Source organism: Mixophyes fleayi, chromosome 4 (genome assembly GCF_038048845.1).
Source record: "Mixophyes fleayi isolate aMixFle1 chromosome 4, aMixFle1.hap1, whole genome shotgun sequence".
Classification (NCBI taxonomy): domain Eukaryota; kingdom Metazoa; phylum Chordata; class Amphibia; order Anura; family Limnodynastidae; genus Mixophyes; species Mixophyes fleayi.
Genome location: NC_134405.1, coordinates 306,766,496 through 306,792,703, shown reverse-complemented (window position 1 = coordinate 306,792,703; position 26,208 = coordinate 306,766,496).

Genomic DNA, 26,208 nt, shown 5'->3' with positions numbered 1-26,208 from the left:
TGTATTAGTAACATACAACATTAGTAACAGAGGTGCTGGACATACATATAACACTGCTTTATTCACATGAACAGACACTACGCTGTTAATACAGCCACTACAGGAAGAAGCACAGGTGATTGAACAAACTGATCTCCTTTCTGCAATCAATGCTTGATGAGTGCAGTAACTGTCAGAAGGATGGAAGGATAGCTTCTTGGAGGTTGAGAAGCAACAATACAATGGCGATATTAGGCTGAGTAATGCCTCCAATTGTGCCAGTGACTACTTTTCTCAACATGTCTATAATAAAACTAGTTTGAAGTAGGTGTGACAAAAACAGCCAATCAGAACTTTAGAACCATAACTTAGGAGTGTAGCAGTGAACAGCTATTTATTATATTTTCTATTAGAAAACTGATGTATTAAACTTGTTTTGCCTAATTAAAATCCCTATGGCTAGTTCTTCACACAGGAATAATTCCTGATGCTTGCATTGCTACCTGAAATCACCTGTTGAAAACTGAGAAACTCACTGTTGCTGCCGTTAGACAGAATACATTTTAAATTAGCTCTGGTTTTCACATCCCTAGCAACATCTGTAACAATGGAATCAATGAGTGCGGTCTAGTTTATTTAATTGGTTGCAGATTCTGCTATCCAGAACAACAGCAGCAGTGTTTCTCTGAGTTTTAGACAGGCAGTTTCAGACATACATCTTACTTCAAATATAAGGAGTAATTTCAGCAAGTTCTATTGCTTATATAATGATTTAAATTAGGTAAAATCATTTTGAAGTGGTTCTTTATGAAACATTTTCATACCTGTTTTGTACAGCATGTACACTACTTCTCACTCCATTCAATGCACAGGTCATTAGCATATATTTTTATCAGAAACAGTAACAAGTGTGAAGTCCATATTTATAGCTTGTTTTTGTTTCAAAGCCTTTCCACACAGCATAATAACCTTAACATTTTGCATTACATATATCCCCATGGCTGTGTTGCTGGACTATTTTTCTAATGACACTACTCTAGTAAATGCAAATTCACCTTGTAAACATGCACAGCTGGAGGCAAAATTACACCAATATCATTCTGTATTCAGAGGATTACAAGCCAAAAAAAGCAATAATACTCTGTAGATGCAAAACACATACGTCGTTATTGTAGGTAAGTGTTATATTAGCACATTCACAATCTATGAAAGCATGTTGCTGAAATGTTATCATTCATGTTTATCGATTTATTTTAAAATGGTTTTACATAAACATTTTAAATGGCGAAGAGAACGGCGTATTCTGATCTAAATGGAAGAGAAGGGAAGATACTTTGTACTAAATAAAAACAGTTTGGACTAAGTGGCTTAATATTAGTCGAACACTAATGGAAATTTTAATCTTGACTTTCTGACATTTTTGTCCTCCCATTTATGAATTAATGTTCAAAACCTACTGAACTCCAGGCCTGTTTTGCTGTATAGATAGAGCATAAAAAAAAGATAAAGAAATGTGTATGGAATATCTAAAGCTGATCTGACTCAGTTACTTTGCCAACTGATAGAATTCCTACTATTATGTGTATTACTGAATTCAGAAGTGTTTTTACTGCACATAAAGGCACTCAATGGCAAAACCATATTTCACCTTTTATTATATTTAGAAAAGGCAGAGTTAGGTATAAGTTAAAGTGGATTTCATTTTTCTATCCTATCTAATGAAATTTAGTTTAATCAATTTTCAGTTTGATTGAAAGGTTGCTTTTTGTGAAAATGGCATTTTTTTTAGAGATTGTTTAATAATAGGGAAAAAAGGGTTTGTTGAGAAAGTGTAGTTTGCATTTTAGACATCATTTGGTTGATAAAGCAAAAGTAATCTCTGGGTTTTGTTCAGAACGAATATGTCTAATTATTGGTGAAAATGTGTTTATTAAAGATGATTGTCATTTTTTTCAAAGTGGTTCTCAAGCTGGTTCTGAAGTTTGAAAATTCACCTTAAGTTCACTACAGGTTTCACCATGTTCAAGATGTTTTCAATGTCAATGTCTACATTGTATGGCATTTTTAAAATTTTTCCATGTGAACTAAAACACAGTAATATTTGCTGTTCAAATTAAAAAACAACTAAGAATACTATGAAATTAATCTCGATCAGACAGAAAAAGCAACGTGTCATAGTATTTTTTTTTAAAACTTTTAACTGCGAGCTGCAAATGCAAACTTTGAACTCAACTTTAGAGTTAGGACATTAAATTTGAGTTAACAGTTTAGCAGTTATAAAATACAATCTGTGGCTGGGTCGCCTTAATCACACTTTATATTTGGAGCACTAGGCACCTTGTTAATAGAAATTATTGCAAGCTATAACAAAATCTATGTATAAAATGCTGACCGAGCTGTTGCAAAGACCCAGAGGGGAGGCAGCCTATCCTCCGGTCAGGATTCCAGGGACCAGAGAATGGCAGTGGTGGGATTCCTCTCCTGGCTGCCAAGTGGGGATCATTGCAGCAATCCTGGGAGGTGGTGTTTGACAGTTCAGTAGCACTGGGCTTCAAACCTCATGCAGCCAAATGTGGCTAGGTAGTGACGCTATAAATCCCCAGATGTAGGTCTGGACAAGTGATTTAAATGTTAGACAAAAACAAGATTTTGCTTTGTGAGACAAGATACTTAAATGAGAATTTAAGGATTGGAGAGGGAAGATTTAGAGTGGCATAGAAGTAATTGGCAAAAGTTGTCACATCGGTATCTTACACGGGCTGTCCTCAAGAGCGGAATGTGGCCATGCACCTAGGCAGACAAGAGGGCATATTGTGCAAAACTATACCTGCCGCATGATTGAATGTTTTGCAATTAAATAATGATCTTTAGAATCTTATACCTGAGATATAACACATATATAAGACAATGACAAGTGAGACCATACGCCAAACGTATTTAAAATCATGCGTTTGTGTCTGTCATAACACTTACCCTCACGGAGTTAAGTCTCGTGAAGTAGTAGCCAATAAAATCTGATGGGAGTATCCAGGCTTCCGCTATATAACCTTTTGATCCTGGGAGTTAGTCTTCTTTTCCTGTTATCCGGATACCACCCTCCCGCCCAGCATAATTTTTTCTGTTGTACTAACACTTTCTTTCCCCACAGATGAGGCACAGTTCAGGTAGGAGAGCATCCCCTCATGAGGAGGACCCTTTGGCCTGCTGATAGGTCACACGTCAATGTTGAGTCCAGAGAGGCTGACAAAGTTGACAAATAGACAAATTTTTACATTGGCCAATAGATATAGTACATCCTGGGTTGGTGGTACAATGATCTGATCTTTCCCCCTTTATTGGTCTTGAAAGTTCAGCTGACTGCCCTGCTCTCGCCGCCATCGCTTATTTAGATACAACTAATTTAATAAACTGTGTTCTTCTTCCAAAATTAAATTGGTATACGTGTTTTTTATCTTAGTTTAAGTTTCAGTTATGTAATATTTAATTTTGTAGGGTTGTGTAAAGAAGTAGGCATGCTATGCATTTTAATAAAATGTGTATTTCAAATAATCTACTTACTTTTTTTAACCTTCAATCAGCATTGATCATTTTGAAATACATCATCAAGTAAAACTACATACAATTTAATTATGTTGTCCCTGTTACAGTCGATACTTGCTTTTTTCATCTATAATGCAATTGTAAGGGAGGGAAAGTAAACTGTATTTATTCCCATTGAATTGGCAAGGAGTGTGGGAACAAAATTGGAAAATAATAGGAGTTCATGACCTATGAAAACACCCATGTGTTTATGTTTCCCTGTGTGGCGCAACTACATAGTGTCCCAGTGTTTTGGGGAACACTATTCCAGGGACATCATAAACCTCTCCAGTCAGTTATAAGCCAATGTGATTGGGGGCCAAATGTATTGTGTAGGGTTAGAATAGGCAAGATGCTCCTCAAGTTTCTGGATCTCTTTCAGAAGGGTTGGGTACAGTTTTGCGATGGTGAAAATTCCGACAGCGAGAAGACCTGCAATGTCGGGTTAAGTGTTTAAACACTTAACCTGCAGGGTCCCGACATTGCCGCTTGAAAATAACATTAATAGAAGTCACAGTGACGTCAAAGAGTAGTGGCGGAGAGGTCTTCATTCGGAAGACGTTGCGGTCTGCATGCTGGTGCATCGGAGATGTGCAGCGTCGGTTTTCAGGTAAGTCTATTTAGATTGAAATCGTTTTTTCCTCAATTCGGTTTTTATTTGTAGGTCTCCTCGCTGTCGGAATTGTGGTATTCGTTTCAGAAGGCAAGTCTTCTCTAAAGTCATCTTCCTCCACAGGCTGCTCAGCTTGTCCCTCCTGACTCTGACTCTCTTCAGGGACAGATTTATCTTCTTGGTCGCACAATACTACAAGGAGTTCCATCTCTCACTGAAAAGAATAGTGGTAGATTTTGGTGTTCCGTATCCTTTTCTCTGATTTTAGTCTAAATGCAGGAACTCTATTTAACTTCTCCACCACCACACGGGGAGAGACTCTAAAGAATTAGGGTAATACTTAGCTGGCTCCTCTTTAAACTCAGCTATCTGACCAATCAGCTGCACCACTAAACTTGTAGCCAAGCCTTCTCCCTTACAAAGTATGAATTAAGCACAAAAACATTTTCTTCAAGTTCTCCTGGGCTTTTATCATTTCCTTCTCATGCTGAACCTTCTTGATGAGATGGATGAAGGTGGTGGCACCTCACCAACTGAAGTAAGCTGACATCTCTGAGCAATTGGGTCTTAATGTGGATACCCCTTAATTTGTTGTTTCATCTCACTTTGATTTACCTGTCCCACAGTAATGTCACCTTTTTACTGGATCTTGTCAAAGTAGTACAAATACTCTGACATGTTCCCACCATTGTTTTGCATAGTGGTGTGTAGTTGGTATAACAAATTATAGGTACCCTCAGTAGCCCTGTATATATTCTACTGAGACTCAAGGTAATTCTGAGAGATCACATTCTCTTTCTCTAATCAATTTGGCAGTTGGTTATTTCAGTCCATAGAGCTTTCACTGTCTCTTTGTGGCATCAGGGCATTGCCAGCTCATCATTCCCTTTTCACAATGGTATGGTATAAAGTCCTGAGAACATCTTGTGTCTTCTATTACCTACCTCACAATTTGGAATAGGCACCTTGCCAGCTATTTTGCCAAGGACACTTCCTCTTGGGTCCTGACATTGCTTGCTAATATTTGTACTACAGCTATTTCAGACAAACTTCTCTTGCTCGGGGATATTGATCAACTAAGCTGTGATTGAGGTGGGCCAAATAATTCTCTATAGTGTATATTTCTGAGCCTCAACTTTCACATTGGCAGGTAAGAGGGCTGGGGCTGGGGGATGGCTATCTTTAGTTATGGCTATCACATTGTTGCTACCTTTGAGTTATTTTTGACCCATCACTTTAGGATCAAGCAGCCCATACTGCCTTTCCAGGTCTGAAAATATATAACCTGTGGTCTCAGGAAGAAACAGTGGCAGGGGTTCACAATGGTGTTTCTTATACTACCCCAACAATTCTGGGCACCTCAAGGAGGTCATGACCACGCTCAACTTTTAAAGTGGACCTGTCTTTGGGAGAAGAATAGGGTTTAAATAATTTAATAATAACATGATTGTTTTTAATGACTCTTGTAAAATTTAAATGAGATTTCCCACTTTCCCATTCTCCCAAGAGAGAAGCAGCACTGTGGTGCACTAAATATACAAATGATGCTATCTAACCTAGTAATAATTCTAATAGGCAGAAATTAGTGTCTTCAACTCACCCATGTTTTTCAACATTTATGGGCCTATTACTGTGTCCACAGAAGAGAAAGGCTGATGGGTTGTGATAGTCTCCTGTTACAGTGACATCTGGGTCTATGTTTCATGGACCCATTTTTTTTCCTATACAATCAAAGCTAGTACGTAGAACTTTGCTATAAAATATAGTTGCCAGACATTCGCCAGACTTGCACAGATACCGGCTAATAGAAAGCGGTACTGTTCATCATCATCATCATCATTTATTTATATAGCGCCACTACTTACGCAGCGCTGTACAGAGAACTCATTCATATCAGTCCCTGCCCCATTGGAGCTTACAGTCTAAATTCCCTAACACACACACACACACACAGACAGACAGACACAGAGGGAGGACTAGGGTCAATTTATTAGCGGCCAATTAACCTACCAGTATGTTTTTGGAGTGTGGGATGAAACCCGAGCTCCCGGAGGAAACCTACGCAAACACAGGGAGAACATACAAACTCCACACAGATAAGGCCATGGTCGGGAATCGAGCTCATGACCCCAGCACTGTGAGGCAGAAGTGCTAACCACTAAGCCACTGTGCTACTGTTAGGATCCAGTCTAAATGCACATGCACAAGAAGAAAGAATTATGCATACACAAAAGAAAATTTGCAGACAGAATCCACGGCAGTTGATCATGGGTCTTGCAGTTTGGGGACTATGTTGCTTTCTGGCGAGCTATAGACATTTATCTTAGTTCTTTTTCAGTAGATCTTGTACCTGATGCAATTGCCTGGAGAATGCCTAGTTCAGCCAACTTCCTTTCTGTCACTAATACCCTGCATTCATAAATAAGGCAGCAAATTGCAAACCGATTAATTATTGTGCTCTATTCCTTAATCCAGTATTCCTGAATCTCTGTCTGCTTTGATTCCTGTGTACCAACATTGTATGCGGATCCTCTTGGCTCTGAACTCTTCTGGCAAGTTTGACTTTTTATTAACATTCCTGGTTATGTTTATGGATTGTCCTTCAGCCTCCAGCTCCTAGGATTCATTTCTGCTTACAATCAGCTATATAACCTGGAGAGGAAATAGTGCTGGTTAGTTTAAAGGACACACCACAATGCTGCTCTTCTCTTTTTATTTTAGAAAAATCATGAAAAAAATTATTAATAAATAAATAAAACCCCAATGCCCCCTAATGGTCCATTTTAACTTATTTTAGCAATCAAAACGAGGCCCGTACTACCAGGCTTGAGCTGACAACATGCAGCCCGGGGGGTGCACAGGGGGCTGCATCACATGACACGCGACAACCGCGTCATCGTGGTCACTCTGAGCGGCCCGGGGGACCGATGCCCCCCTGCCCCCCGGCCCCTGCATACTACCAACAAAGGAAAAAGGGCTAGTGCCTGACGTGTGAAATGATTTGAGTGGACTCTGTTGTCCAAAGTAAGTATAATTTACATTGCTGTTTAACCAGGGATGGAACAGTGCTTTAAACCTTCGCAACACATTAAACAGATTTCAGAACAGGCACATACATATAAACATAGTTTACGTTCACTGTGTGTTACAGCCGCAGGGGTTCTTATAATTTCACTTATTTAAAAGTCAGTGTGAACTTCTGCATCTTCTGGACAGGTGTAAACATTCATGAGTGTAAATGAGCACTAATGAGATTGAGCATCACATGTAATGGCAGAAACCTGCTCTGCGTGCTCCTGGGTAAACTCTCTGTCTGCCAGCTTTCCTGATTGGCTCTGAGGGACCACATAAATCAGTGTCACGTGATCTCTTAACCCACGGCAGCAGCTAATATCAATAAGGACCATGGCATTTTAGCAGGGAGTACATACAAGGAAGTTCACACTTTTATTATCTCATTTTGTTAAGAATATAAGGTGTATTGATAACTAAACATCACAATTAGGCTTTGATTGTGCTAATAATGTTAGAATTTCCCAAACTGCTCAACAAGAACACTTTAAGGAGGGCCTTTAATAGCTATTATCCATTTTGTTTGTATGTATGAAACTTGTAGGAATAACTTTTCACACATGATATATTTGCAGTTTTTGTTGCTATAAGCTTATACTAGAAAATGAGAAGTGTTCTGTCGCACCACTTGTTAAATATTGATTAATTGTTTAGGAGTTACTCCACCCTATAGTCAGAATCATGGATTAATGTTTATTTATTAGATTTGGGGTTCTTTTGCCCTATATTTCCTATTCTGAAATAATGTTTATCTTTAAATGCGGATACAACCATAAAAACCTGGTACAACAGCAATAAGAAAGAGGAAAGACTTTATTTCAGGTGGTGCACTGAATTTCTTCTTATTTTTGTACTTAGGAGAAAAACTCTTGAGATAAACTCTTTTCCTCTTTCTTATTGCTATAGTTTTATGCTCTTGGTTTCATTGATACATACAATAGATGGATGTATTATCAATAATTAGCTAGTATTATTGAGTATACTGTGGTTTGGGCTTTTCCTGGGAAGTTGTTTCACTCATAGAATTTCAAGTGGAAACCTATCACCTCTATCCAATATATGTGATGAGACTAAGGAGGGAGTTATATCAAAGGTAGATATTGATCAAATCCCCTTTTTTTCTGGGAATTTATATGGTGACTCACCTAATATACTAAGGTAATTCATTACTTTTTCAAATCTCAAAAAAAATTATGCTATAATTATGCTATACATCTGACAATCATAAAAATCATACATTTCTACATTGTGAAGTAGAAGACACAGCGATTTTCAATATTGCCATGGAAATCTCCAAAAATAACACAGTCCAACAAAAAAAAAATTCTAGTTGCTTTTGTGTGTTGCAGGATTCAAAAATTAAAGTTTGGTTTTGTTTATTTGGCTCTAGGTCTTCAGATAATAGATACCCTCAATTAATAGGGAACTTAGCCATAACACGTGCATATGGGAATCTTCCAGAACATTCTAGAAGGTGAGACATGGGAATATTCTACGGGGTATAGTTACTAAACTGCGGGTTTGAAAAAGTGGAGATGTTACCTGTAGCAGCCAATCAGATTCTATTTATCATTTATTTAGTACACAGTACAAAATAACAGCTAGAATCGGACTGGTTGCTATAGGCAACATCTCCACTTTTTCAAACCCGCCGTTTAGTAAATATACCTCCAGGTATTCAATTCCGCGATCATTCTGGAATATTCCCCCTCCATATATAAGTGATTGGTCAGCCAACCAGGAGTCAGTTGACAGGTGGCATTTGAGCGTTTTGCGTTGTCTATTGTGTTTTTCGTCTGTGTAATATATATATGTAATTAGTGTAAGTCAAGTTGTATATGGAGTGGTGCAGTGAACATAATTAACGAGCCATTGGTTGACAGGGAAAAAAATCAATCTTCCACCAGTCCATATCAAGCTTGGACTAATGAGACAAATTGTTAAGGCCTTGGACAAAGATGGCGATTGCTTCAAATACATTTGTAGATCGTTCCCTGGTCTAAGTAAGGAAATACCAAAAACTGGAATCTTTGATGGCCCTCAAATTCGTAAACTTATTAAGGGTTCTAATTTCACAAAATCTATAACATCCAAGTACAAATATGAAACAAGAAGTTGAGTTTCAAGGATAAGAAAAAAAAGGTCAAGTGTGATTCCTGCTTTGTGTCTGTGCACATATATTTTTATTATTATTTCCTGATTAGATACAGACAAGCTATTGTTTACAGTGGGCATATTAGAGATAAGAATAACTGTAATTGGCTAAGCGCTACATTTCTTACTGTATCCATAGCGATGATTGTCCATCATTTGCTGCTGTGAGATATGCAACATGCATAGATAAGAGGGGAGCTCCTTTCTTTGGGAAACTTCATCACATGTATCTTTTGTGTGTATGTGCCCAAATTGTGTAATACAACTGCTCATTGCTCTGCGGGAAATCTCATAATGAGATTGAAGTTCTCCAGCCTTTGATACTGCTAGTTACTATACCTGATTTTACTCCTGAAGATAAAAAAAAACATTTATCAAATACAGTAATTTGCTAATGTGTCATTTCGTAATTTTTTATATTTTTTACTGAGGTACAATTTAGCACCCTGACACATGGTGCCCTATCCAACAACCTATCTTATTTAGGAAATATGTTATAATAAATACTAAGGACCTAATGTAGAATTGGACGCATTTTACGTGAATAATGTAGGCTTTAAATGTGTCCCAAGAAAAACTCTGTAACGGTAGCATCAGTGGCGGAACTACCAATGGTGCGGCAGGTGTTGTGCAAAAAGGGCCCCTGGAGATAATGGGGCCCACTGCATAGCAGAAGCAGAGAGTAAGGGGCCCTGGTTCCCTCCTCCCCGCCTCCCTGCATATGTGCTAGTTTTACACCAGGTGCAACAAAAGCATTGAGATGTGGGTTGTCAGCATTAGTAATAAATGGTACACGCACATTAACCAATTTATACACAATATAATACTGTAATAAAATGTCATATACATAAAATAGAATAGTGTCTGGATAGTGTTATTAATAAATGAGAAAGCCGCAGATACCATATAAAATACAAAAAAATATGGGCACAAATATAAAATAAAAGTACAAATTTAATTCAATTAAATACAAACATCTGTCGTCTTCCTCGTTAAAGAATCTGCATACGGATGGAAGCATATGTCTTTCTTATGTTCATGCCCTCTATGGAAATACATATTTTTTACGAACAAAAATCTGCGCAACCAACTCTATATATTGAGCAGCATAGTGGCTCAGTGGTTAGCACTTCTGCCTTACAGCAGGTCATGAGTTCAATTCCCGACCATGGCCTTATCTGTGTGGAGTTTGTATGTTCTCACCGTGTTTACGTGGGTTTCTTCCAGGTGCTTTGGTTTCCTCCCACACTCCAAAAACATACTAGCAGGTTAATTGGCTGATATCAAATTGACCCTAGTCTGTGTGTCTGTCTTTGTGTGTTAGGGAATTTAGACTGTAAGCCCCAATGGGGCAGGGACTGATGTGAGTGAGTTCTCTGTACAGCGCTGCGGAATTAGTGGCGCTATATAAATAAATGATGATGATGATGATGATATAGACCCTAAGTACATTAGAATTTGTCTTTATTGCCACATTTAACTTACTTGGCTCTTCATTCAGCGAGATCATTCCCACATGTCATGTTTATATTGCCCTCATGAACAACATTGCCTTATGCATGTATCCTGCTGCCCCAAGCAGAACTGTTGAATAACTATTGAACAAAACATGACCATCCTTTAGGATGTCTGTCACTACTATATCTGCAGTGCAAAGACTATATTGGAAATTCAAAATGTGAATCAGACAACAATTAATCCTATAGAATGTTGTACCGAGTAGAGCAAGAATTGTACGGCTGCTGCAATTATTAGCATATGTTGTTACACTTCTAATGCATTGTGCTTGACAAATATCACAAAGGTAATGTCAAAATGAAAACATTAGCGATGTACAATAAAATATGCCATTAAGAACAAAAGAAGCACAGATAAAATGTCCGTGCTTGAAGAAACACAATAGCATGAATAAAGCACGCTTTAAGCCGGAAATATAAAACATCCGGGGGGGAATAGGACCAAGGTTTTTCAAATAAAGGGAATTTGCTCTTTACATGACACGCAAGTGAACAAAATATTCATTGTTAACTAGAGTATCCTGCAAAATAGCTCTTTCTGTGCACCATCAATAAAAGTTTATTTTTTGTATTTAGTCTCTGTGAAATGAATTGTTTATAGTTCTTTGATTACAGAAATTTGCACATTATTAATAAAATCATGCTAATATAACACAGCACAAGCCATAGACGCACAATCTAAAACTCTGAAATTCTTTGTTACTATTTGTGATGCTACAGTAAATGGGAACATTAGTGCTTATTTAATACCATGTATGTGCATAACGGTCAGTGGCGGATCCAGAGGGGGCTATCGGGGCATTCGCCGCCCCCCCCCCCCCCCCCCCCTAGCAGCAGGAAGCCTATCTTTAAAATAGGTCCCAGCTGCCAATCAAAATGGAAGGGGGCGGGGCCAATTGTGAGCTGAAGGCGGGGCTAAGTGCGGGCCAGCCAATCAGTGGTCCCAGCCGTCAATCAAAGCGGGAGGGCTGGGGCCAATCGCGAGCGGAATGTGGGGCTAAACGCGGGCTAGCCAGAGTAAAGGAGGGGCGTGATTATGCAAAATTGTCCGCCTTAAACATAAAGTCTAGGTCCGCCCCCAATAAAGGTGCTGTAATCCATAGAGGGCCCTGCTAAAGAGCGCTTACAATCGAAAGTGGAGGGGCAGACTGACAAGAATCACAAAGTAAGAGGGCTAGAACTTAGAAGGAAGAAATGAACAAGAGAGGGTAACAAGAGGAACGGAGAAGGAATGAGGGTGAGGTATAGTGTGATTATTGAATAAGGATTGTGAAGAGGGGTAGAGGAGGGTAGAGGAGATGTTAGACATCGGAAAGGTAGGCTTTCCTCAACAGATAGGTTTTAAGGGATCGTTTGAAGTTGTGCAGGCTAGGGGATAGCCCAATAGAACCCGGGGAGATGGTTCCAGAGAAGGGGGGCAGCACGGGAGAATCTGGAATGCAGGAGTGAGCTGTGATAACCAGATGGGAGGAGTGACGCCAGTTGTTGGCTGACCTTAAAGGGCCAGAAGGAGTATGAATGGAGATGAGGTTAGAGATGTAAGGAGCAGTGGAGTTTGGGCTTTGTAGCTGAGGGTAAGGAGCTTGAAGAGGATTCTGTAGTGGAGAGGGGGAGCCAGTGCTGTGCTTGAAAGAGAGGGAAGGCAGATGTAGAACGGCGACAGAGGAAGATTAGTCTCACTGCAACACTGAGTACGGACTGAAGAGGAGCGAGATGGTTACGGGGAGACTAGTAAGGAGGAGATTGCTGTAATCAAAGCAGATGATGTTCAGAGAATAAATGAGAGGGTGGGTCTGATCTGGGTTATATGTCAACCAGAGGCAGAAATCAATGGACCCTGAATATAATGTATATAATTGAGTACTGTCTTATCAGTACGGCAATATTTAAAATAATAAAACGTAACAATATTTAACCAAGTACTATAAAGATTTGTAATTTTTTTGTCATTTCTTCTCCGCACAAATTAAATATTTAAATGACATATGAGCAAAATACATTTCCACACTTTTTGCTATGGAAACATTTCCAGAGTAACAATTATATAAGAAAAACCTTAGGAAAAAATCTGCCTAGTGTCTAAAATCCACAAGAAACATGTTCTCCACATTCATTGACAGTTTCACTAAAACATTTTAACTATAAAGTATGTTTAAAACTAGATTATACAAACCACATATGACATTCAGTGTACATTGGCAGAGGGGAGTAATTATTTGCAATCCAAATATCATTTAATAGTTAACATAAAATCTACAAGTAGCAAATCACATTTCATGGTAAAATGATTATTTTATTAGCATAAGAGTGGGGAATTAACTCCTTGATGAAAAGAATAATACAACGGATGAAAAGGTTTTGTATAAGTTGGTCGGTTTGATACGATTGTGTAGAATGTGTTGGTGACAATGGTGGACTAAGATGATTTGGAGTTCTTAGATGTATGTGCACTGGGGGCCACCACCTAAAAAAGTGTCTCAACTTCATCTCAAATGTCCAATATATGGTGCACCATGCATTCCCATGATATCACCCCCAATAACTGCACAGATATTGTATTGTAGTAAAACAGTCAGATCCCTCTTCCACTGGATACTGTAGCAGGGTAAGAACTGCTGGAGTGTCTGGTATTGAAGGAGAAATTTGGCCAGGCTAAGAGTAATTAGTAATTTTGAAGTGGGTAAAGTGGGTATATAAAAGGCATGTGTACATAAAATAATTCATGTGTACATTAAAACAACAATGTGTCAAAATACCAGGCAATAAGGACACCATGGTTCCACACCCAAAACTCCCCAGTGATTGGTGTGATTTGATCTAGACACTATTCCAAATCCCCTCCCCCCATCTTCTTCTCCTCCAGTCTCCCACCCAAATACCCCCTTATACAAAATCAAAGAGCTATGATTATTTTCACCACCAGTCCTCTCTCAAATAGCAACTGCCTGTCCAATACAAGCTTTTTTATTATATCTGATATTATAAAAATCTTAATGTGTTTAACTGTTTTATCTACGAACTTGTATTATAACAACGGACTGTACTTTTTCTTTTTTTCTCTTGAATACATTGTTTGCATAACGGTTCTGAAAATTAAAAATAAAAAAATAAATAAAAAAATATTTACTCACTTATTCACATGACTCCCTCTTTTGATATTACTATTCCTCGGGTCAAAGGTGAAAGGTCAAAGTTGTCTGAGAGTCATGGTAAGTCCACCCTTAATGGTCTTGGGCTCTTCCTCTTGTGAGACCTTGCCGATCAATGAGAGAGAATAAGGGAGTTGGATGATCATAAAAGGAATCATTTCCTGATTGCTGAAATGAAGTGGCTGCCAGGAGGAGGGGCCATGAAATGTGTGGCTACATAGCTATTTGGCCTGCAGCTGCACCAGTTTTATACATAAATGGGGACTAAAAAACATTTCTTACCTTGTCACATCTTTCAATCTCCCCCTCCTCCATCAGCTCTTACATATCTTTGAAGTCCGATGCAGGTTGGGTTCAATGGGCTGCTCACACTGGAGCTCTATCCATTTGAACAAAAGCTGTCTAAGTGCCCACTAGTGATTCCTGCTGACATCATCAAGGTTCCTTTCTCCCACATGACGTTGCTCTGTATGGGCAGGTGAGGAGAGCAGCCCACTGACCTGCTCCTCTACAAGCCTGGTCAAGTCAGTCTAATATAGGATGGGTTGGAGGATATGCCTCCACCTTGCCCAAGGTGGCTGGCCACCAAGGAGGATTAGCCCTTCCAAGTGCCCTGGGCTCCAGTAGGTAGCCCCATCTGCCCCTATTATAATTCACCTCTGTATGGTAATCGTGAAGATAGTCTCAGTGAATGTGGTTGTGTGGTCAGTGCTCATGATTTTAATGCCATTTTGTTGATGTTTAAATCATATGCATGGGTGCTAACTTGTGATGCTACATTTTTTGATCAAAGTATAAACTGATGCCACATATTCCTATTGTGCTAGATATATTCAGAGTCCCATTGGTAAAGACAAGAGCTGTCAACAACCTACACTTGTATTTTTTAATCCATATAATGCGTTTGCAACAGAGCTTGTAACCTGAACAATACGGTTATGGAAAATTGCTGACTTGTCTTTCTTCTGATTAAGATACTAGCAGTATTTTCTCTTTTATTTACATTCACATTTGTGTATTCCTGATCGTAAGCATTTCATTCATAAATATACACAGTAACATCAAGAGAGGGACATAAAAATGGTGGAAATAAAATAAAGACGCTTTTTTTCTCTACATTCATTGAACGTTAATGTATTATTTAGTGCATGACCTCTTTCAATTTATACTTATTTTTTTTAAATATTTTCTGCTTCCTTCAGCGCTTTAAAGAAATGCATGTATACTATCTAGCAGAAAAATATATTTTCCTTGTTCCGGGATAAGACACAGCTGTATTAAACTCTCTGCATTGGATAAAATTATATCCAGACAGCAGCTTTGGTGGTATACCCCGGGGCAAGAGTAAAAAATTGTTTGATAATCTAATTACATGGCTGAAAGTACAGACAGAAGCAGGAATGAAAACATTGTACACAATGAAAATTCAAGAAGGTCACGTGCAATCCGGTAACTTAATGAGAAGGTCGCGTGCAAACCAGTAACTTAATGAGAGTCTGCATTTGTTTCTTAATTCTAAATAAAGACAATTATTGATTAAATAAATATAGACCTCTTTGTTTTCATTCTCTGAATACTGCAGAAAGGTAATGTTTGGGAAAGACGACTTATAAACATTGTTGTTTTTCTATGATCTCTAATGGTCAAAGGTAGCATAGAAAAAAGCCACTGTTATCTAAACAAATATTATGTATTGCCACTATAGAGCCTATTTATTTATTTTCATGGCAACAACTTAAATCTTTTATTTTCCAATACTGGCTAATGCTCGCCTGCCTGGCGATAAAATATTAACACTGGCCTGGAGAGGTAAGGGTTATTCATTACTTCACCAGACCAGTCTGCTCATGGGTGAACCTTTAGTTCCATGCTGTATAAAAAAGATATATGAGTTATTTTATTTATATCCCCCCACCACTGCCCCCCCCCCCCCCGACCCAATAAAATAAGATTTCTTCTTTGCTGGGCAGTGCTATAGCGCCAGTAATCTGAAATATTTTAATGGGTAGATTTGTTAAAACTTCTAAAAAAGGGGAAGAAAATGTGTTCTTCATAGTAACCAATCAGATACTAGATATCATTTATCTAGTTCATCATAGAAAATGATAGCTAGATTCTGATTGGTTGCTATGGGTTACACCTCCTGTAGGTCTGAAAATGTTGATAATGCCATCCTATGATTATATTTAGTTGCAACGTGTTCTTTTCTTCAAATTTATCTTTTGAGGCCAAACATTTTTTTTGTTCCAAAATATCTTTTGCATTGTTTTTTTACACTTCGGTCATAGACTTTACTTATGAGGTTGTAGATAACATTCATTTTTGACAACTCAGCCAGGCAGATCATTTCTCTGTAGACAACACTTTACTGTGGACATGTGGACACCCCTCAGGTATTAGCTAAACTTTTCGGCAGGTCTCTTGTAGAATTATGTGGGGTCTGCTCTGCATACCTCACCAGTGTATGAACAGTTACTTCTACCACAGATACTTCTGTGTCTTCTAGATCTTGCATTGATTTAAATATTTGTCCTTAACTTCCATTTCATAATGATGTTTCTGACAGGGACTAGTTCAAACAGGAAGTGTTTAGATATCTTGTTTAACCTTCCTTACTTTATCTGTATTATATTTATTTTTAAGTTTTCAGTAGAGTTGCTTAAAATAGTTTCAAAGAAGTTCTCCAACCGGTTTTTGAACTAGTTTTAAAGTTCGAAACATTCTAAAATTTGAATTGAAAGTTTGTTAAATTAAAATGTAGAGCAAAATTCAAGCAAGGTGAACAGTTTGAAGATTTACAAACTGGGTAACACATGTTCGAGCTCTGTAACTACAGTGTAAAGTATTTTTAACTGTTTTCCAAGAGAACTTGAAACTTGAACACAAATATGTACTTCAAGCCGTATTGTTGAAGGTTCAAGGTTCACTATTCGAGGGCAGTTCAGCTAAGGCAGTCAAACCAGATCAAACAAGCCGATTGTGCTGCAAACTAATTAGAGGCCCGAGGAGCTTATATTTGTTGAATAGGCACATCATAAGAGGTTAGAACAGAGGCTAGAGTGTATATATTGAAGTCTGGAATTGTCTTCATCTTAATTTAAGGCCAATAAGGTTTTCAGGCTTTAACAAAAAAATATATATATTAATTGATCAGCCGGAAAGGGGCTCGAAATTTAGCATATTCTACATTCACTGCTTTATTGTTATGGAACCTGTTATAGTCATACAGTGAACATTTTTGAAAATATATAGAAATTAGAGATGTGCGCTGACCCTTGTGTTTCGGTTTCGAGACCAATATCGGTTCAAAAATATGTTCGTGTTGGCTTTGCTACCGGTTTTGCCAAAATAAGGTTGAAAGTAAAAGGTTTTGGTTTTGAATCTGGATTTAATTAAAAATTGTAAAAAATAGATAGAATTATATTTTGAGCTGTTTTTGCTCCAATATTATTATTTATAGCTTTGACATTTATTTCCTGTGGTTTCCAGTCTATTTTATAATGATCCCATCATAATTTTCCCAGTATTCACCAATTTTGTCCAAAGTCTGCAGCGATTTGACTGGCTAAAATTAGTGACAGAGCACTGGCACAAATATATTGCACACATACATGGAAGTTTAATTAAAGATACAATCCATAGACTAGGGAACACAATGGATGATTTGGCAGTCTTGCAAAAATATGTTAAGTGTGACATAATTTGATGGTGCTATATAAATACATTTCGATGATGATTGATGAAGGTGGAGTGCACCATTTATAAAAAAAACTTCAAAGAGTAGACATACAATAAATTTGGAATGTAACAAAGCATCCATCATAGACACTTACACTACAGAAACAGGCAGAGTTCATTGGATGGACAGTGGTAGAATTAATACAGTTAGACATTGATAAAACTAAATAGACGAAGATGGCCTGAGCCTTCTTCTATTTAGTTTCTCTACACTTATTGTTGGGCAGAGTACACACCCTAGAGCAGAGCTTTCAAAAACATTGTTTTACTATAAGTGCTTGTTATGGTATGAGTAAGGTAGATCTGATTGACAAGAAATTAGTATGTTCTGTAATGCAGCCCTTGTGAATCAAACAAGGTGACTCGTCACTCGTATATATTTGCAAGTGTATAAATATGTCATGAATAAAATATGTCATGTATATCAATAAGTAATGTATATAAGTATAGAATGTATAAATAATACATATATGTTATATATTATGTTAGTCAAGTGTAAAAATTATGTGAATCAGACAATAACTCACATTGATGCAGATTTGGTTGTCACATATCTGTCTTGACAAGACGATTGAATTTGAAAGTCCACATTCTGAGAAATTAAGAGACAGAATTTGGCATATTGGTCACCCAACCAGCAGTCAGTTGGCAGCACTTGTAACATGTTGAAAACAGCATTGCAATGAGTTACAAAAAGCCTCCATAAAAAGGAAATTTTGGTGCAAGAATGTACTACAACAAAGATTCTTAGGGAATAGTGGAGGAGCCAAAATCGATAAAGATGGCATTGTTCTTGAGGGCCACCCACTCACCCATATGTTGAAAAGGACATACACATAGGATAACAAACGGAGCACTCTAGAAACAGGCACTGCTCCTTTTGTGGCTTAAATGATTACTTTGTTTGAGCGCCGACAAAAGTTAACATTTTGGTTGTTGGTTGTTCAACTGGAGATTATATAGGAATCTTATCAAATGAATCATGGGCATTTTGATAAAAGTGATCATCTTCCTTAATGGTAACCACTCATCACGCTAATCATCATCCTCATTTAAGATGTCTTCATCAATTACATTTTCCTATGAATATACAAGATACACCAAGTAGGTAACCATTAGCAGCATGTGTGACACATTGGAGAGGGTCATCAGCAAATACATTGGAGAGGGTCAGCAGCAAATACACTGGAGAGGGTCATCAGTAAATACATTGGAGAGGGTCATCACTGCAGCAAAAACATTGGAGAGGGTCAGCAGCAAATACATTGAAGAGGGTCAGCAGCAATACATAGGAGAGGGTGAGCACCGCAGGAAATACATTTGGGACTCAAAATGCTTCTGCTGTTCCGGATTGTCTCTCCTGTGTATTCAGTTGCATCCATCCATCCTACCTCTATAACATTTGGGGGTAAACCTGAGTGTCGCGACCTGCGGGCTCCCAGCAGCAAAATCTATTCTGCCTTGCGGCGGTTCTTGGTGAAAACCAGGGGGTCCGTTAGACTCCACACCTTGGGAAGGTCTGTGCCAGGCCTTCTGTCACGGGCACTAGGAGTCTTTACCCAGGGATCACCAGGTGATGGACTTACCAGAGCAGTATAGATGGTAATATGGTACTCTGGTAGCGGGGTGATCACGGAACAGGAGACAGCAGATGGTAGAGAATGCTCAGGGAAAGTCTATGACTAGCAGCACTGGTATATATAGGTAATAGTACACGAGGAACTGAATGGACAAAGGAAACGTGAGGGTAGTCAGTGGTCTGCGGTAGCAAGTTGTACCACTGCTATAGTGAGGAGGAATGTCCAGAAGCAATGAGGAGGTGATGAGAGTCAGCGGTCTGCGTTTAGCAAGTTGTACCGCTGTCTAGGTGAAGGAATGGAATCCAGGTGGAGGTATCCGGGAAAGTCAGTGGTCTGCGTTAGCAAGTTGTACCACTGCTATAGTGAAAGGATACTGGAACAGGTGACTCAGGAAACAGGGAACAGTGGTCTGCCTCTAGCAAGTTGTACCACTGAATATATATGTGAGGAAAAGCACGGAGAGAGAAATGCAATGCAGAATATACACGGGCACACTGAACTTGATCCCACGATGATATGCACAATATAGTAATGACTGAACAGCACTGCACAATAATACAAAGTCACAGGAACTATCCGGGCAAAAGGTAACACAGTCAAATGATGGCAATAGTCTCAGCGGATAGTAAACTCCAGAGGAGAACAACTCAGTCCAGCAAGATATGCAGTACACCAGCACAGTCAATGAGAAGTATGCATACCGTGGTTCAGAAGCAGGCTGTCAGACAGGAGTGCAGAGATACCTGAACGGCTGGAGGCCGGCAGGATGCGAAGTCCCAGGAGGGTAGGAGCGGTAATCAAGAAGGTGCAGCGCACAGGTAGGTAGACCAGCAGAGATAGAAGCAAATACTCAGGAAGCAGTAGTATATAGAACTGGACACCTGGAGAACACTGAAGAGTAGAGATGGTCTAGACGAGATGAAAGCAGCGAGGCGTTGATCCGATGCAGACTGACGAGTTGACACAGGCAGGAACACTGTAGAAGCACGGAGAGCGGATCAGCTGGCTGCAGACACGAGTAGAACTGAAGGATAGCGGCAAGCAGGACACTGCAGGTACACGGAGGTAGCGGATAGGAATCAGCAGGTGCAGTCACGGTGAAACACAGGAGAGTTGAGATGAGCTGGAACTGTTGAGCACGGAGGCAGCGGATAGGAATCAGCTGGTGCAGTCTCGATGAAACACAGGAGAGTTGAAGTGAGTAGATAACTGTAGTGCACGGAGGCAGCGGACAGGAATCAGCTAATACAGTCACGATGAAACACAGGAGAGTTTAAGTGAGTTGATAACTGTAGTGCACGGAGGCAGCTGATAGGAATCAGCTAATACAGTCACGATGAAACACAGGAGAGCTGAAGTGAGTTGATAACTGTAGTGCACGGAGGCAGCGGATAGGAATCAGCTAATACAGTCACGATGAAATACAGGAGAGTTGAAGTTAGTTGATAACTGTAGTGCACGGAGGCAGCGGATAGGAATCAGCTAATACAGTCACGATGAAACACAGGAGAGTTGAAGTGGTCTGGAAACCACAGGAGAGTTGAAGTGGTCTGGAAACCACAGGAATCAGCTGAGCTGAATACACGAGGAAACACAGGAACACCTTCAGAGGCTCATGGGGAATGAGACTCCAAGATCAGGCAACGAGGTATGGAACTCAGGTGCTTTAAATAGGGAGTGTTGCCTGATCAGCCAATTAACTAAAAGGAACAGGTACTGAAGGTTTGAAAGGGCTGCGCATGCGCAGACCCTCAGGATGGTGGACGGCCACGGTTCCTAAACACACGGGAAGAAGCACTCACAGTCTGGTGAGTGACAGTACCCCCCCTTTTAAAGGTGGGCACAGAACACCTGGAACCGGGCTTGTCCGGATTTTTGGAATAAAACTTCTTAAGAAGAGCTGGAGCGTTGAGATCTTCAGCTTTGATCCATGAACGCTCCTCAGGACCAAAGCCCTTCCAATGAACGAGGAAACGAAGACCTCCTCGCGAAATTTTTGCGTCCAATATATGAGTAATCTCGAAATCTTCCTCCTGATGAACTTGAACTGGCTGAGGTGCTGAAGGAGGGGCCGAGAAACGGTTGATGATGAGAGGTTTGAGCAAGGACACATGGAAGGCGTTGGAAATACGAAGATTCTTAGGAAGTAGAAGTTTGAAACAAACTGGATTTATCACTTGAATGATCCTATATGGACCAATATAACGGGGAGCGAATTTCATAGATGGGACCTTCAAACGAATATTTTTGGTAGATAACCAGACACGATCTCCAATTTTCAGTGGTGGAATAGCCCGCCTCTTCTTATCTGCAAAAGACTTATATTTGGCAGATGTCTTCTTTAAACAGGTTTTGACCTGAGACCAAATATTTTTGAAGGTCTGACAAACAGTCTCTACAGCAGGAACTTGGGTGGGAGGGAGGGCAGGAAATTCCGGAAAAGACGGATGGTGACCGTAAACCACAAAGAATGGAGTTTTGGAAGATGACTCATGGTACATGTTGTTATGAGCGAATTCAGCCCAAGGAAGCAATTCTACCCAGTTGTCTTAATTGGCTGATGAGAACATCCTTATAAAGGTCTCGAGATCTTGATTGACCCTTTCAGTTTGTCCGTTTGATTGAGGATGGTAGGAAGATGAGAGTGCTAATCGTATGCCCAAGGACTTACAAAGGGCCCGCCAGAATCTGGAAATGAATTGTACTCCTCTATCTGACACAATCTCAGACGGACATCCATGAATACGAAAGATTTCCTTGACAAAATCCTCAGGAAAAGTAGAAGAGGAAGGCAAACCAGACAAAGGGACAAAATGAGCCATCTTCGAAAATCTGTCTACCACTACCCAAATAGTATTACAATTTTTACTAGGCGGAAGATCAGTAACAAAGTCCATACTAATATGGGTCCAGGGCTTGGATGGAATGGGTAGTGGTTGAAGCAAACCCGCTGGGGTTCTGCGGGAGGTCTTAAACTGAGAACACAATTCACAAGCAGCTACAAACTCTTTGACGTCTCTCCTCATCGAGGGCCACCAGTAACTTCGAGAAAGAATCTCAAAGGTCTTGCGTTCACCAGCATGTCCAGAAAAACGAGAAGAGTGGAACCACGAAAGGATTTTCCTCCTAAGAGTAGGAGGCACGAGGGTCTTCCCAAATGGTAGCACTTTAGTGGAAGAAGCAGCCAGCGAAATACATTTGGGGTCTAGTATAGAGTGGTTGGGAACCTCTTCAACATCAGAGGACGTCACAAAAGCTCGGGATAGAGCGTCAGCTTTCTTGTTCTTGGCAGCTGGTTTGAAGGTTATGATTAATTCGAAACGAGAAAAGAAAAGAGACCATCTTGCTTGACGAGGATTCAAGCATTGGGCAGACTGTAGATATGACAAGTTCTTATGATCCGTGAAAATCGTCACAGGGTGACAAGCTCCCTCCAACAAGTATCTCCACTCCTCTAATGCTACTTTGATTGCCAGCAACTCCTTGTCCCCGATAGTGTAATTCCTCTCCGCAGGCAGGAGACCCCGAGAGTAAAAGGCACAAGGATGGAATTTTTGTTGCTCCGATCGTTGGGAGAGAATGGCTCCTAAGCCAACATTAGAGGCATCTACTTCTAGGAAGAAGGGAAGTGTCACATCAGGCTGTCGAAGAATGGGAGCAGAGGAGAAGGACTCTTTAAGGAATTGAAAGGCTTGGAGAGCCTCAGATGACCATTGCTTAGTATTGGCCCCTTTACGAGTCAGGGCCACAATAGGAGATGCAATGGACGAGATGTCTTGAATGAAGCGTCTATAGTAATTGGCAAAACCTAAAAAACGCTGAATGGCACAAAGAGTAGTTGGCTGAGGCCAATGTAACACAGCATTCACCTTTTCTGGATCCATTTGTAGACCAACTCCGGAGACGATATACCCCAAAAATGGAATCTGGGGCAACTCGAATGAACATTTTTCTAGTTTGCAGAATAATGAATTTTTCCGGAGTCTGGAAAGGACCTCTGCCACATGTTGGTGATGAAAAGGCAGGTCCTGTAAAAAAAGATCAATATGTCGTCCAGGTAGACAACGACGCATACATATAACAAGTCCCGAAAGATCTCATTAATGAAGCCCTGGAAAACAGCGGGGGCATTACATAACCCGAAAGGCATTACTAAATATTCATAATGCCCATCTCTGGTGTTGAAAGCTGTCTTCCATTCGTCACCGGACCGGATTCTAATTAAATTATAGGCACCACGAAGATCCAACTTGGTAAAGATCCGAGCTCCCTTGATGCGATCAAATAACTCAGTAATCAGAGGAATGGGATACCGATTTTTAATAGTAATGGCGTTAAGTCCACGAAAATCTATGCAGGGGCGTAGTGATCCATCCTTCTTTTTTACGAAGAAGAACTTGGCTACAGCGGGAGAGGTGGAAGGTCGAATAAAACCTCGCTGGAGATTCTCTTGGATGTATTCAGATGTAGCTTGAGTTTCAGGTAACGAAAGTGGATACACCCGACCCCTAGGAGGAGTCTTGCCAGGTAGAAGATCGATCGGACAATCCCATGAACGATGAGGAGGAAGACGTTCAGATTGAGCTTTATCAAAAACATCGGCAAATGAAGCATACTGAGGAGGAAGTCCCGGTGAGGAAGATGAGATGGAAGATTGCTGTATTTTAAGAGGAATGACTTGAGAAAGACAACGATGATGACATTCAGCTCCCCAAGACGTAACTTGAGGAGTGCGCCAGTCAATCTGGGGAGAATGACATTGAAGCCATGGAAGGCCTAAAACAATCGGACTTGTAGTAACAGGAAGAATTAAAAACGAAATCTCTTCATGGTGTAGCACACCAATCTGAAGCGTTACTGGAGACGTACTCTGGGTGATGAGACCATTGATGAGACGTGATCCATCTATAGCAGTCACAGTAATCGGTGTTTTCAAAGTAATCACTGGTAGGGACCATTGATTCACTAGGGAATTAGAAATGAAATTTCCTGCTGCTCCAGAATCAATCAGTGCTTGGGACTCAAAGGATTTGGTAGCAAAGGAAATCGTAACATCAAAAGCGCAGACTTTTAATTTCGTAGAAGATGGAGAGGACTCCAGGGACCCTAACTTCACCTCTCCAGAACTAGTTAGGGCCTGGCATTTCCCGATTTCTTAGGGCAAGAATTGAGCATATGTGTGGAATCAGCACAATAGATACAAAGTCTATTCTTTACTCTTCGGTTCCTCTCCTCAGAAGTTAGTTTGGAACGTCCTATCTCCATGGGGATCACCGGAGATGAAGCTGGACGAAGTTGAGGGGTTGAGCGAAGAGGTGCTTTAACTGTAGTTGTTTTTTCAGATTCCCTTTCACGAAACCTCATGTCTACACGATGGCAGAGGGAAATCAAATCTTCTAATGACGTAGGTAGCTCTTGGGTAGTCAGTGCATCTTTAATTTTATCGGAGAGCCCCTGCCAGAAGGCGGCAATTAATGCTTCAGTGTTCCACTGAAGTTCAGAGGCTAATATCCTAAATTGAATGACGTACTGGCCTACTGTACGAGATCCCTGACGTAAACGGAGAATGCTGGAAGCAGCGGAGATTACACGACCTGGTTCATCGAATACACTTCGGAACATAGAAATAAATTTGGCACTATCTTGTAATACTGGATCGTTCCTCTCTCACAGAGGGGAAGCCCAAGCCAGAGTTTGTCCAGAGAACAATGAAATAAGATAGGCCACTCTGGAACGATGGGTAGAAAAATTTTGAGGTTGGAGCTCAAAATGAACTGAGCATTGGTTGAGAAAACCCCTACAAGTTTTGGGGTCTCCATCATACTTTGACGGAGTAGGCAGGTGAAGCTGTAACATTCTGTCCAGATGTTCCTTGGGAGGCTAACGCCTGGTAACATTGTAGTAACAGCTGTTGGCGAGCATCCTGTTGCTCCACACGGGTAACCAGATGCTGCAGCATCTCTTTAGCTGTAGGTTCCGGATCTGGGTCTGTCATGGCCTGATCTTACTGTCACGGGCACTAGGAGTCTTTACCCAGGGATCACCAGGTGATGGACTTACCAGAGCAGTATAGATGGTAATATGGTACTCTGGTAGCGGGGTGATCACGGAACAGGAGACAGCAGATGATAGAGAATGCTCGTGGAAAGTCAATGACTAGCAGCACTGGTATATATAGGTAATAGTACACGAGGAACTGAATGGACAAAGGAAACGTGAGGGTAGTCAGTGGTCTGCGGTAGCAAGTTGTACCACTGCTATAGTGAGGAGGAATGTCCAGAAGCAACGAGGAGGTGATGAGAGTCAGCGGTCTGCATTTAGCAAGTTGTACCGCTGTCTAGGTGAAGGAATGGAATCCAGGTGGAGGTATCCGGGAAAGTCAGTGGTCTGCGTTAGCAAGTTGTACCACTGCTATAGTGAAAGGATACTGGAACAGGTGACTCAGGAAACAGGGAACAGTGGTCTGCCTCTAGCAAGTTGTACCACTGAATATATATGTGAGGAAAAGCACGGGGAGAGAAATGCAATGCAGAATATACACGGGCACACTGAACTTGATCCCACGATGATATGCACAATATAGTAATGACTGAACAGCACTGCACAATAATACAAAGTCACAGGAACTATCCGGGCAAAAGGTAACACAGTCAAATGATGGCAATAGTCTCAGCGGATAGTAAACTCCAGAGGAGAACAACTCAGTCCAGCAAGATATGCAATACACCAGCACAGTCAATGAGAAGTATGCATACCGTGGTTCAGGAGCAGGCTGTCAGACAGGAGTGCAGAGATACCTGAACGGCTGGAGGCCGGCAGGATGCGAA